Source organism: Coturnix japonica, chromosome 21 (assembly GCF_054131305.1).
Source record: "Coturnix japonica strain WE chromosome 21, WE-NBRP24, whole genome shotgun sequence".
Taxonomy (NCBI): Eukaryota; Metazoa; Chordata; class Aves; order Galliformes; family Phasianidae; genus Coturnix; species Coturnix japonica.
This window is the reverse complement of record NC_140683.1, coordinates 2,360,157-2,373,311: the sequence shown is the minus strand read 5'-3', so window position 1 is coordinate 2,373,311 and position 13,155 is coordinate 2,360,157. Positions and strand designations below refer to the sequence as shown.

Genomic DNA, 13,155 nt, shown 5'->3' with positions numbered 1-13,155 from the left:
GTGTCACTTGTGGGGCGGAAGTTGACACTGTTGGGGTGTGAGGTGGCACTTGTGGGGTGGAAGGTGGCACTTGTGGGGCGGAAGGTGTCACTTGTGGGGCGGAAGTTGACACTGTTGGGGTGTGAGGTGGCACTTGTGGGGCGGAAGGTGGAACGTATGGGGTGGGAGGTTGGGCTGCTGAGGCCGGGCTGGTTTTCCATTTCTTTATAAACTGGGGTGCATCCACAGCAGCACTTATCTCCTGTTTTTGTTGTTGCTGTTGTTCAAGATAATTAAAGGATGCTACGTCTGTGTTTGTTGTCATCCTGCTTTCTTTTCTCTGTCTTGCAGGTCAGCTCGTGCTAGAAGTCGATGGTATCGCTGTATGAATCAAGGGCAGTTTAGGAGCAGCTGCTGATGGAAGAAACGAAGTCCAGGCTAATAAATGGAAGTATCTTCTGGTAAGGTGTCAAAGGTGGCAGTCATCATTAAAACCAAAGGGCTGGCTCATCCGAGTGCTTGCTGACTGATGCTTGGGAGTGTCTCGTTCTCCAGCTGTATGATACGAAAGCTAAATATGCTGAGCCGTTACAGCTTGTGCTGAAGTTGTGATTGTGCTCCCAGATGTTTCCTTTAGTGGTAAATCATGTTCTGGCACTGTGGTAGTCCTATCTCTGGCATGATCAGGAGCCTGGAGCACCGTGTCTGGTTGCGAGCCTTGTGTGCCTGTTTCCATGAACCTTGCTTTCTTTCTCTCTTCAGAGTAAGGGCAGGGTGCTTCCTTGCTTTTGGTGGATTCATTCAGGAGGCTGTCAGAAGGCCAATTGCAGTGTTCATAACACGGAGGGACACAATGGGAATGGACTCTCGTTACCACCATGCAAAAGTGAGTTTCTTATGAGTGATATAATTTTGATTATTACTTCTGAGCAGTTGCAGTGTGATAGAGGATGTCACGAAACTATTTATTTGGGAGCACAGGGAAGAGTCATGAGAACCGAAAATGTAGTTTCTGTTTTGGCTGTCAAAATGGTGGAGTTTTTTTGGGAGGACAGTGTCTGGTCTTCCTGTTAGCAGGCCCCCTCTGAGAAATTGGGCTTTGCTTGCTGCTTTGCTGTGCCTACCTGCCTGCTCCCTGTGCTTGCTGTGTCTGATACCAGCGGTCATGGAACATGCTCCCTGAGGCTGTGGGCCTGGCCCTGAGCTGCTGCAGCTTAAAGGCCGTTTGAGTTTAGGTTGTCCTTCCTGGAGCATCGGGTTGGACTTGATAATCCTCGTGGTTCCTTTACAACTTGGGCTATACTGTGGTTCTGTGGTCTTGGTGGTTTGCCTGGGAAATACCAGATGGTTTTATTCCCCCAATTTTTTATGGCATTTGAACTTGTTTCAATTCTAAATGTGGGAGAGGAGTTGGATAAGGGTAGGGTAAGGGTAAGGGTAGGTTGCTTTTTTCTTTTTCCTATTCTCCTAGGTATTTTCTGCCCATGTTGTGATAACTCTCTAACCAGAAATGTTCTTAATGCTCATGAAAAGGCTTTACTGGCAGCACACAATTTGACCATAGGACTGCTTGCTGGATTAACTTCTATGGATTGATTGTATGCTTTTTGAGATGGTATGTTCAGTTTATCTTTTGAAAGGCTGTCAGCTTTTGAGGTCGCTGAGGTGTCTTGCTTTATCAGTCTCTAGCAGCTTGCTGGAGCTTGAAGTAGTTGAATCGTCCCATACAGAGCTGTTAAATAAAACCTTATAATCACTTTGTTTGTCACCTTACTGCCCTTCTTGTCTCCCTAGAGCCCAGCTGTCTTCCTGGGATTGCTGAGCAGCTGCCTTTCGCTGTCTCCTGCCTATCAGATCAAAAACCAGTGGTGTAAAACTGAGTTGGAATTTGGTGGCCTAAGTCCTTGAGTATTCTTTATTTCTGTAAAAGGCGCTGGATGTCTCAAGATGGAAGTCCAGATACCTACCCAAGTGTATTACAGCAATCACAGAATTTCTATTTCAGAGACTTTTTCAAAGCCCTTCAGATGGAAAGGCAAAGGGAAGTGCAACTTTGGAGTAGTAAATGGTGCTTATTAAAATGTAAAGAGGTCTAATTGGTGTAAATGGACTCCAGTCACACTGGTGTATAGCTTTCTTTATGAGGGTACTCAGGAATTCTTCTGACAATGAGTGATACAGTCCCAGCTCCAGGTGCGTGCTCAGCTTGGAAATGCATGCACATAGCTTTTGCTTGGCCAGCTGCTTTGACTGCATTGCACTACATCATCTTGTCTTGATCTCTTTGCTCCCTCCATCTAAAGTTTTGCTCGGCCTAGACTCGTTGCAGATACTGACTGTGTTATTTTGATCCACATGAGATCAATACAGAAATGAATACAGAAAATTAAGTAGGGTTGTGCAGCACGAATTTGAACGTCTATGGAGACCACCCTTTGTGGGACTCAGACTTGCAGAACTAGCTCCTTGAAGAGAGGGGCTCCCAAGGTATTAACCCATATAAACCGTTGCTCTTCAGCATCTTCCTTCGTCAGTGACATAGATGATGGCAGGTTTGCAGACGATACAAACTGAGCAGTGCAGTCAATATATTGTAGGGGAGGGAAGCCAACCAGAGGGACCGGGACAGGCTGGAGAGGTTGCGGGCGTCCCTTTATTTTCCTTTGTTGTTTCCTTCTGGTTACAGGGAGCTGTCTGTCCCTTCTGCCACTGTGAAGTTGCTGTGGGGAATGAAACCGTCTGCAATTGTGGAAGGAGGGTCACTGCATGAGGAGGGGCTGCACATTCAGACGTATGGAAGTTGATGGGAGTGTTTGCCTACAGATGTGTTCTCAATTTCAGTCCCCCAAACCAATGAATTTCTGTAGGAGGCTAGATGTGCTTTTACAGGCAAGATTCATTGACTTTAAAATGATACTGGTTTTGATGATGACGAGGGGGGCTGGGTGGTTGTACAGGGAAGACAATTGAATGCTGCCAGAGATCTGCGTTTATCAGGCAGGAAACAGTGGGCATTGGCCTCCCGTGAGCTGGGCTTGATACTGATCTACCGGGACTCTTCTGTCCTGGATATCTTCAGAGAACATTGTTCTAGCTGCTTGTAGTTGTAAGGCGTGGGAAAGGAAACAGTGGTAAAGAACTAAGAACCTGCAAGATAGTTTTGGATAGGGCGGTGGATGTAGTTTACCATGATTTCAGCAAGGCATCTGGTACTGTCTCCCAGGACATCCTTATAACAAGCTGAGCAAGCGTGGGATAGATGAGTGGACAGAGAGGTGGGTTGAGAAGTGGCTGACTGGCAGAGCACAGAGAGACGTTGTTGGCAGTGCAGAATCCAGGTGGAGACCTGTAACTAGCGGCGTCCCCCAGGGGTCAGTGCTGGGTCCGGTCTTGTTCAATATCTTCATCAACGACCTTGATGAGGAGATAGTGACCACCCTCAGCAAGTTTGTGATGACACAAAGTTGGGAGGACTGGCTGACACGCCTGAAGGCTGTGCTGCCATTCAGCGAGACCTGGACAGGCGGGAGAGCTGGGCAGCAAGAAACCGGATGAGGTTTAACAAAAGCAAGTGTAGAGTCTTGCACCTAGGGAGCAGTAATTGCATGCACCAGTACAGGCTGGGGGAAGAGCTGCTGGAGAGGAGCTCTGAAGAGAGGAACCTGGGTGTCCTGGTGGACGACAGATTGACCATGAGCCAGCAGTGTGCCCTTGTAGCCAAAAAAGCCGATGGAATACTGGGGTGTATTAAAAAGAGCATGGACAGCAGGTCAAGGTGGCACTTGTGGGGAGGAAAATGGAAGTTGTGGGGCAGGGGGTGGCACTTGTGAAGCAGGAGGTGGCACTTGTGGGGTAGGATGTGGAAGTTCTTGAGCAGGAAATGGCACTTGTGGAACAGGTGGTGGCATTTGTGGGTCAGGAGGTGGAAGTTGTGAGGTGGGAGGTAAAAGTTGGGGGAAGGAGGTGGAAGTTGTGGGGCAGGAGGTGGAAGTTGTGGGGCGGGAGGTGGAAGTTGTGGGGCGGGAGGTGGAAGTTGTGGGGCGGGAGGTGGAAGTTGTAAGGCGGGAAATAGCACTTGTGGGTTGGGAGGCGGCACTTGTGTGGCAGGAGGTGGGACACTTGTGTGGAGGGAGGTGGCACTTGTGGGGCAGGAGGTGGCACTTGAGGGGCAGGAGGTGGAAGATGTGGGGCAGGAATTGGCATTGCAGTGCGGGATGTGGAACTGGTGGGGCAGGAGATGGCACTTGTGGGGCTGGTGGTGGCGTTTGTGGAGCGGGAGGTGGAAGTTGTGGGGCAGGAGGTGGCACTTGTGGGCCGGGAGGTGGATGATGTGGGGCAGGAGGTGGCACTTGTGGGGTGGGAGCTGGTACTAGTGGGGTGGGAGGTGGCGCTTGTGGAGCAGGATGTGGATGATGTGGGGCTGCTTGTGGCACTTGTGGGGCTGGAGGTTGAAGTTGTGGGTCGGGAGGTGGCATTTGTAAAACAGGAGGTGGCACTTGTGGGGCAGGAGGTAGAACTTGTGGGGGGTGGATGGGAGGAGGTGGCACTTGTGGGGCAGGAGGTTGCACTTGTGGGTCATGAGGAGGATGTTGGGCAGTTAATGACACTTGTGGGGCGGGAGGTGGATGATTTGGGGCAGGAGGTGGCAGTTGTGTGGCAAAATGTGGCACTTGTGGGGCATGAACTGGCACTTGTGGGGCAGAAATTGGCACTTGTGGGGCAGGAGGTGGATGATGTGGGGCAGGAGTTGGCACTTGGGTGGGAGGTGGGGCAGGAGGTGGCAATTGTGGAGCAGGAGGTGGATGTTGCGGGTCAGGGTTTGGCACTTGTGGGGCAAGAGGTTGAATTTGTGGAGTGGTAGGTGGCTAATGTGGGGCAGGAAATGGCACTTGTGGGGCAGGAGTTGGCACATGTGGCACAGGAGGTGGCACTTATGGGGCAGGAAATGGCACCTGTGGGGAAGGAGTTGGAACCTGTGGGGTAAGAAATGGCACTTGTTGGGCAGGTGGTGGCACTTGTGGGGCGGGAGGTGGCACTTGTGGGGCGGGAGGTGGCAGTTGTGAAACGTGAGCTGGCAATTGTGAAGCATGAGCTGGCACTTTTGGGGCAGGAATTGGCACTTGTGGGGCGGGAGGTGGCACTTCTGGGGCAGGATGTGGAAGTTGTGAAGCGGGAGATGGCAGTTGTGGGGTGGGAGGTGGCACTTGTGGGGCAGGAAGTGGAATTTGTTGGGTGGTAGGTAGAACTTGTGGGGCAGGAGTTGGCACTTGTGGGGCAGGATGTGGCACACATTGGGCAGGAGTTGGCACTTGTTTGACGGGAGGTTGAAGTTGTGGGGCAGGAGGTGGCACTTGTGGGGCAGGGAATGGCACCTGTGGGGCAGGAGTTTGGACCTGTGGTTTAAGAAACGGCATTTGTTTGCAGGAGGTGGTACTTGTGGGGCAGGTGGTGGTACCTGTGGGGTGGGGGTGTAACTTGTGGGGCAGGAGGTGGTGATAGAGGGACGGGAGGTGGCATTTTATGGCGGGAGGTGGCACTTGTAGGGCAGGATGTGGAAGTTGTGAAGCGGGAGGTGGCACTTGTGGGGCAGGAGGTGGAATTTGTTTGGTGGTAGGTGGAACTTGTGGGGCAGGATGTGGCACACGTTGGGCAAGAGTTGGAACTTGTGTGGCGGGAGGTTGAAGTTGTGGGGCCAGAGGTGGCACTTGTGGGGCAGGATGTGGAAGTTGTGTGGCGGGAGGTGGAATTTGTGGGGTGGTATGCACCAGATGTGGGGCAGGAAATGGCACTTGTGGGGCAGGAGTTGGTAAATGTGGGACAGGAGGTGGTACTAGTGGGGCAGGAAATGGCACCTGTGGGGCAGGAGTTGGAACCTGTGGAGTAAGAAATGGCACTTGTTGGGCAGGAGGTGGCACTTGTGGAGCGGGAGGTGGTAAATGTTGGGCAGGAGGTGGCACTTGTTAGGCGAGAGTTGGAACTTGTGGGGCAGGAGGTGGCACTTGTGGGGCGGGAGGTGGCACTTGTGGAAATGGAGATGGCACTAGTGGGGCAGGTAGTGGCACTTGTGGGGCGGGATATGGAACTTATGGGGCAGGAGTTGACACTTTTGGGGCAGGAGGCGGAAGTTGTTGGGCTGGACATGGCACTTGTGGGGCGGGAGTTGGATGATGTGGAGCAGCAGCTGGCACTTGTGGGGAAGGAGGTGGCACTTGTGGGGCAGGAGGTGGAACTTATGGGGCGTTACGTGGAAGTTGTGAGGCGGCAGGTGGCTCTTTTGAGGCAGGAAGTGGCACTTGTGGGCCAGGAGATGGAAGTGGTAGGGTGGGAGGTGGCACTTGTGGGGTGGGAGGTGGTAGATGTTGGGCAGGAGGTGGCAATTGTGGGGTGGGAGGTGGAAGTTGTGGAGCGGGAGGTGGCATTTGTGGGGTGAAATGTGGCACTTGTGGGGCAGGAGGTTGCACTTGTGGGGCAGGAGGTGGCACTTGTGGGGCGGAAATTGGAACTTGTTGGGAGGGAAGAGGTACTTGTGGGGCAGGAAGTGGCTCTTGTCGGGCAGGAGCTGGCACTTGTGGGGCAGGAGGTTGCACTTGTGTGTCAGTAGGAGGAAGTTGGGCGGTCAGTGACACTTGTGGGGCAGGAGGTGGATTATTTGGGGGGAAGGTGGCAGTGGTGTGGCAAAATGTGGCACTTGTGGGGCAGGAGCTGGCACTTCAGGGGAATGAGCTGGCACTTGTAGGGCAGGAATTGGCACTTGTGGAGCAGGGGGTGGATGATGTGGGGCAGGAGCTGGCATGTGTGAAGCATGAGCTGGCACTTGTGAGGCAGGAATTGGCACTTGTGGGGCAGGAGATGGAAATTGCAGGGCTGGATTTGGCATTTGTGGGGCAGGAGGTGGCACCTGTTGGGCAAGAGGTGGCACTTGTGGGGCAGGTGCTGGCACTTGTGGGGCAGGAAATGGCACTTGTGGGGCAGGAGGTGGCACCTGTTGGGCAAGAGGTGGCACTTGTGGGTCATGAGGTGGCAATTGTGGGGCAGGAATTGGCACTTGTGGGGCAGGAGGTAGATGATGTGGGGCAGGAGGCTGTCTTTGTGGGGTTGGAGGTGGCACTTGTGGGGCAGGAAGTTGATGATGTGGGGCAGGAGGTGGCACTTGTGGGGCAGGAGGTGGCACTTGTGGGGCAGGAGGTGGCACTTGTGGGGCAGGAGGTGGCACTTGTATGGCAGGAATTGAAACTTGTGTGGTGGGATGGGGTACCTGTGGGGCAGGAGGTGGCGCTTGTGGGGCAGGATGTGGCGCTTGTGGGGCAGGAGTTGGCACTTGTGGGGCAGGTGTTGGCACTTGTGGGGCAGGAGGTGGAAGTTGTGGGGCGGTAGGTTGCACTTGTGCGTGGGAGGTGGATGTTGTGGGGCAGGAAATGGCACCTGTGGGGCAGGAGGTGGCGCTTTTGGGGAAGGTGGTGGCATTTGTTGGGCGAGGGGTGAAACTTATGGGGCAGGAGGTGGCACTTGTAGGTCAAGAGGTGGAACTTGTTGGGCAGGAGGTGACACTTGTGGGGCAGGAGGTGTCAGTTGTTTGGTGGGAGGTGTCACTTGTAGGGCAGGAGGTGGCACTTGTGGGGCAGGAGGTGGCACTTGTGGGGCAGGAGGTGGCACTTGTGGGGCAGGATGTGGCACACGGGCAGGAGTTGGCACTTGTGTGGTGGGATGTTGAAGTTGTTGGTCGGGAGGTGGCACTTGTGGGGCTGGAAGTGGCAGTTGTAGGGCTGGAGGTGGCACTTGTGGAATTGGAGTTGGCACTAGTGGGGCAGAAGGTGGAAGTTGTGGGGAAGTATTTGGCACTTGTGGGGCAAGAGGTGAAACTTGTGGAGCAGGAGGTGGCATTTGTGGAGAATGAGTTGACACTTGTGGGGCAGGAGGTAGCACTTGTGGGGCAGGAGGTGGAAGTTGTAGGGCGGGAGGTGGCACTTGTGGGGTGGGAGGTGGTAGATGTTGGGCGTTAGGTGGCACTTGTGGGGCAGGAGGTGGTCCTTGTGGGACGAGAGGTGGCACTTGTGGGGCAGGAGGTGGAACTTATGGGGCGTTACGTGGAAGTTGTGGGGCGGGAGGTGGCTCTTTTGAGGCAGGAGGTGGCACTTGTGGGCCAGGAGATGGAAGTTGTAGGGCGGGAGGTGGCACTTGTGGGGCAGGAGGTGGAAGTTGTGGAGCGGGAGGTGGCATTTGTGGGGCGAAAGGTGGCACTTGTGGGGCAGGAGGTTGCATTTGTGGGGCAGGAGGTGGCACTTGTGGGGCGGAAATTGGAACTTGTTGGGAGGGAAGAGGTACTTGTGGGGCAGGAAGTGGCTCTTGTGGGGCAGGAGCTGGCACTTGTGGGGCAGGAGGTTGCACTTGTGCGTCAGGAGGAGGAAGTTGGGCGGTCAGTGACACTTGTGGGGCAGGAGGTGGATTATTTGGGGGGGAGGTGGCAGTGGTGTGTCAAACTGTGGCACTTGTGGGGCAGGAGCTGGCACTTCAGGGGAATGAGCTGGCACTTGTAGGGCAGGAATTGGCACTTGTGGGGCAGGAGGTGGTCGTTGTGGGGCAGGAGGTGGCACTTGTGGAGCAGGAGGTGGATGATGTGGGGCATGAACTGGCACTTGTGGGGCAGGAATTGGCACTTGTTGGGTTGGAGGTGGCACTTGTTGGGTGGGAGGTGGACGATGTGGGGCAGGAGATGGCCCTTGTGGAGCAGGAGGTGGAAGTTGCAGGGCAGGAGGTGGCATTTGTGGGGTGGGAGGTGGCACTTGTGGGGCAGGAGTTGGAATTTGTGGGGTGGTAGGTGGAAAATGTGGGGCAGGAGTTGGCACTTGTGGGGCAGGAGTTGGCACTTGTGGGGCAGGAGGTGGTCTTTGTGGGGCAGGAGGTGGCACTTGTGGGGCAGGAGGTGGCACTTGTGGGGCAGGAATTGGCACTTGTGGGGCAGGAGGTGGATGATGTGGGGCAGGAGGCTGTCTTTGTGGGGTTGGAGGTGGCACTTGTGGGGCAGGAAGTTGATGATGTGCGGCTGGAGCTGGCATTTGCGAAGCATGAGCTGGCACTTGTGAAGCAGGAATTGGCACTTGTAAGGCAGGAGGTGGCACTTGTGGGGCGGGATGTGGCACTTGCGGGATGCGAGGTGGCACTTGTGGGGCAGGAGGTGGCACTTGTGGGTCAGGTGGTGGTACTTCTGGGGCAGGATCGGGCACTTGTGGGGCAGGATGTGGAAGCTGTGGGACGGGAGGTGGAAGTTATGGGGTGGGAGGTGGAAGTTGTGGGGCAAGAATTGGCAATTGTGGGGCAAGAAGTGGCAATTGTGGGGCAGAGGGTGGCACTTGTACGGCAGGAGGTGGCACTTGTGGGACAGGACGTGGCAATTGGGAAGGACGTGGCACTTGTGGGGTGGGAGGTGGCACTTGTGGGGCAGGAGGTGGCACTCGTGGGGCAAGGGGTTAATTCTTGTGTTACTGGAGGTGGCACTTGTGGGCCTGGAGTTTGCACTTGTGAGGCGGGAGGTGGAAGTTGTGGGGCGGGTGGTCGCAGTTGTGGGGCTGGAGGTATCACTTGTGCGGCAGGAAGTGGCACTTGTGGAGCAGAAGGTGGCACTTGTGGGGAAGAGGTGACACTTGAGGGGCAGGAGCTGGCACTTGTGGGGCGGGAGGTGGCACTTGTGGGGCGGGAGGTGGCACTTGTGGGGCAGGAGGTGGCACTTGTGGTGCGGAAGGTGGAACTTGTGGTGCGGGAGGTGGCACTTGTGGGTCAGGAGTTGGATTTGTGGGGCGGGTTGTGGCACTTGTGGGGCGGGAGGTGGCACTTGTGGGGCGTGAGGTGGAAGTTGTGGGGCGGCAGGTGGCAATTGTGGGTCAGGAGGAGGCACTTGTGAGGCAGGAGGTGGATGATGTGGGGCAGGAGGTGGCACTTGTGCGGCAGGAGGTGGCACTTGTGGGGAAGTAGGTAGCACTTGTGGGGCAGGAAGTGGCACTTGTGGGGCAGGAGGAGGCACTTGTGGGGCAGGAGGGGGCACTTGTGGGGCAGGAGGGGGCACTTGTGGGGCAGGAGGAGGCACTTGTGGGGCAGGAGGAGGCACTTGTGGGGCAGGAGGAGGCACTTGTGGGGCAGGAGGAGGCTGTTGTTGGGCGGGAAGTGGAAGTTGTGGGGTGGGAGGTGGCACTTGTGGGGCTGGATGTGGAAGTTGTGTGGCAGGATTTGACACTTCTGGGGCTGCAGGTGGCACTTGTGGGGTGGGTGGTAGAACTTGTGGGGGGTGAGGTGTAACTTGTGGAGCGGGAGGTGACAACTGTGGGACAGGAGGAGGCACTTGTGGGTCGGGAGGTGGCACTTTTAAGGCGGGAGGTGGCAGTTGTGGGGCGGGAGGTGGAAGTTGTGTGACTGGAGGCGGCACTTGTGGGGCGGGAGGTGGCACTTGTGGGGCGGGAAATGGAACTTGTGGGGCAGCACGTGGCACTAGTTGAGCAGGAGGTGGAAATTGTGGGGCGGGAGGTGAATGATATGAGGCAGGAGGTAGCGGTTGTGGGGCAGGAGGTGGCACTTATGGGGCAGGAGATGGTATTTGTTGTGCAGTAGGTGGCACTTGTGGAGTGGGAGATGGAAGTTGTGGGGCAGGAGGTGACACTTGTGGGGCAGTTGGTAGATGATGTGGGGCAGGAGTTAGCACTTGTGGGGTAAGGGTTGGCACTTGTGGGGTGGGAGGAGGCACTTGTGGAGCGGGGGGTGGCAATTGCTGGGTGGGAAGTGGCAGTTGTGGGGCAGTAGGTTGAAGGTTTGGGGCAGGAGGTGGCACTTGTGGAGCAGGAGGTGGAAGTTGAAGGGCAGGATTTGGCACTTGTGGGGCGGGAGGTGGCACTTGTGGACACACGGAGCCACTGGGCCAGTCACAATAGGATGTTTTTGCCAGTGTTTACCAGTGAGGCTTATTTCGGCCTCCAACACAGTCAATTCTTGAGAGCCCCCAGTCACTCCATTGATTCTGTTTGATTGATTCTGTCCCTTTGTGATTCGAGGGCATTAGAGTGCACTTTGCACCGGTATCCAGCAGTGGTTCTGTGGTTCTGTTGTGCCAGACCATTTAATCCACACAGTCCAATAAACTCTTATTATCCCTCTCCCCGCCAAGACTGAGGGCAGGGCCCCTCTATGGGTTACCTGTGATGAATGGAGCAACTCCACTGGTGGTTGGTCTGTTTTGTAGTTCTCTCACCCGTGCTCGTAGTACAGGAGTAGGCTGGTCGTGCCACTTCCTCATGTCTTCTCTGTGGTCCCGTAGGTAGCACCACATGGAAACACGCTGTGCAATCTTACTGTTGTTCCTTGCTTGAGCTGGAAAGCACGTGTGTCTAATAGCTGAAACTTTTGATGATACAGGTGAAGAGTAGGATTGGAATATTTTGATCAGGTCCTTCACTAGACCTGGTGACCCGTATGGAGACTGACCTTCATCAGTCGTTTCTGATACTACTACTCGACCATCACAATTAGTCGATGGAAATAGTTTCTTGTGCATTTCATCTATCAGTCTTCTACTCGTGAGATGGCAGAAACTGCGGTGCGTACTGGGGGGAGCTGCTCTTCATAGTTTTGAAGTGTCATAATCAGTTCAAAAACTCGGGGTCTTCTCTCTTGTTCCTCAGATCTTCCAAATGTTGTTGCCAGTGTCTGTGCATATCTTTCTGGTGCTGTACTTGTGAGTTTCTGCCACATGCTAGGCTTGGTCCTCACTCTCTCAGGATCACGGTCTTGTGGATCAGGGTCATACAACATTTCCACCACGGTCATTTCCCTCAGGTACTGGATACCTTTTTCGATGGTATCCCACTTAATAGTCTGAGGCTTCAAAGCATCCTTGAAGGGTTACATTTCCCTCACGGCTGTTAACAGTCCAGAGGGTGCCAGCTCCATCCAAACATCTGCTAATCTCTCTGTCGATAGCTGGGTCTCTGGCAATGCTTCCTAGTTGGTGAGATTCATTACCAGCTAGAGACAGGCTGTTGGCCCCGTTGTCCCAGCAGCAAATCAATCAGGCAAGAGACCTTCATTTTGATGCCATGTAAACTCCTTTCTTGAGCCTTGGAATTCATTCATCTTCAGAGATTGATGAATGGTAATAGAGATTTCCTCCTCATCACTCTCTTCTTCATGCCTCTTAGTTTTTTTTTTTTGTTTTTTTTTTGTTTTTTTTTTTTTGCATTTCTCAGTGCCAATCCAGACCCCCTACCTGGATCTTCTGCTGCCTCCTCCTCTGCTTCTCCTTCTTCTCATCCTAGACACAAGGACGCCTGTTTCCATTTCTTCCTTCCACAGGGGCAACTGATATTGTTACTGGTGCCTCCTGTGACTGATCAGAGTTGACTTGGGGATTTTTTTTTTTTTTGAGGCTTGAACCTCAGATCGGAAACTCTCCCTCTCCAGGGTAGTAGTATATAGAGCACGGTAAGCATAAGCCAAACCCCAAGTGTGGTTTACCTCCTTAGATCTCTGACTCAAATACTCAATTTCTCAGGGTCCCTCAGGTGTTCAAGAGTGAAATCCCATGACACTGCGGGTCCCCACGCTTCTAAGATTTTTCCTAAACCTTTCCATATTCCCTGCCAGTCAGCATTTTCTGGTTTTGGAGGGGACTTCCGCATAGAACGAATGGAGAGGAGTACATTCATATATATTGATACTGATAACATGAACATGAGTATGAACACAAGGATGAACACTAACTCGGTTTTCAAAAACTGTGCGGCAATCTGATAAGGCAGCCTGGAAACCGGATTGAACATCGTGGTGTTTGTAAAACTAGCTGCTGTGAAATTAGCAATTGTGAAATTAGTCATTCTAAAATTAACTATTTCATCTGGGATGCAAGTGTCAAAATTCACATCATACCACATTGCGTAGAAGTACCAGGCCCTTACTTGGTCGTATAATGCATATATTCTATAACAAGAAATCAATAAATTAAGAGGGGCCAGTAAGTTTCAAAGAACATGATGGCTTTGAATCCCCTATGCAGTGCTCCTAAAATAAAGAGCAGACTCATAGCTGGCAGTAGCTGGCAGGCACTGTAAAAGTCAGAGCTAGCTAGCTGTGCTCTGGGAGAGAAAGAAATCCCTTTGTTTTCTTTACAAAAGCAAGATAACAATGCTCAGAGTTTACAGC

The 13,155-nt window shown here is 53.6% G+C and overlaps 1 long non-coding RNA gene across 1 annotated transcript; it reads left to right on the top strand.

Annotated features, from left to right (window-relative positions):
- The first annotated feature begins 226 nt into the window (after window positions 1–226).
- On the top strand, window positions 227–2,265 carry LOC146757434 (uncharacterized). Its single transcript, XR_014936348.1, has 3 exons — window positions 227–440; window positions 742–865; window positions 1,774–2,265. It is a non-coding gene; the product is annotated as an uncharacterized LOC146757434 (long non-coding RNA).
- The last annotated feature ends 10,890 nt before the right edge of the window (window positions 2,266–13,155 follow it).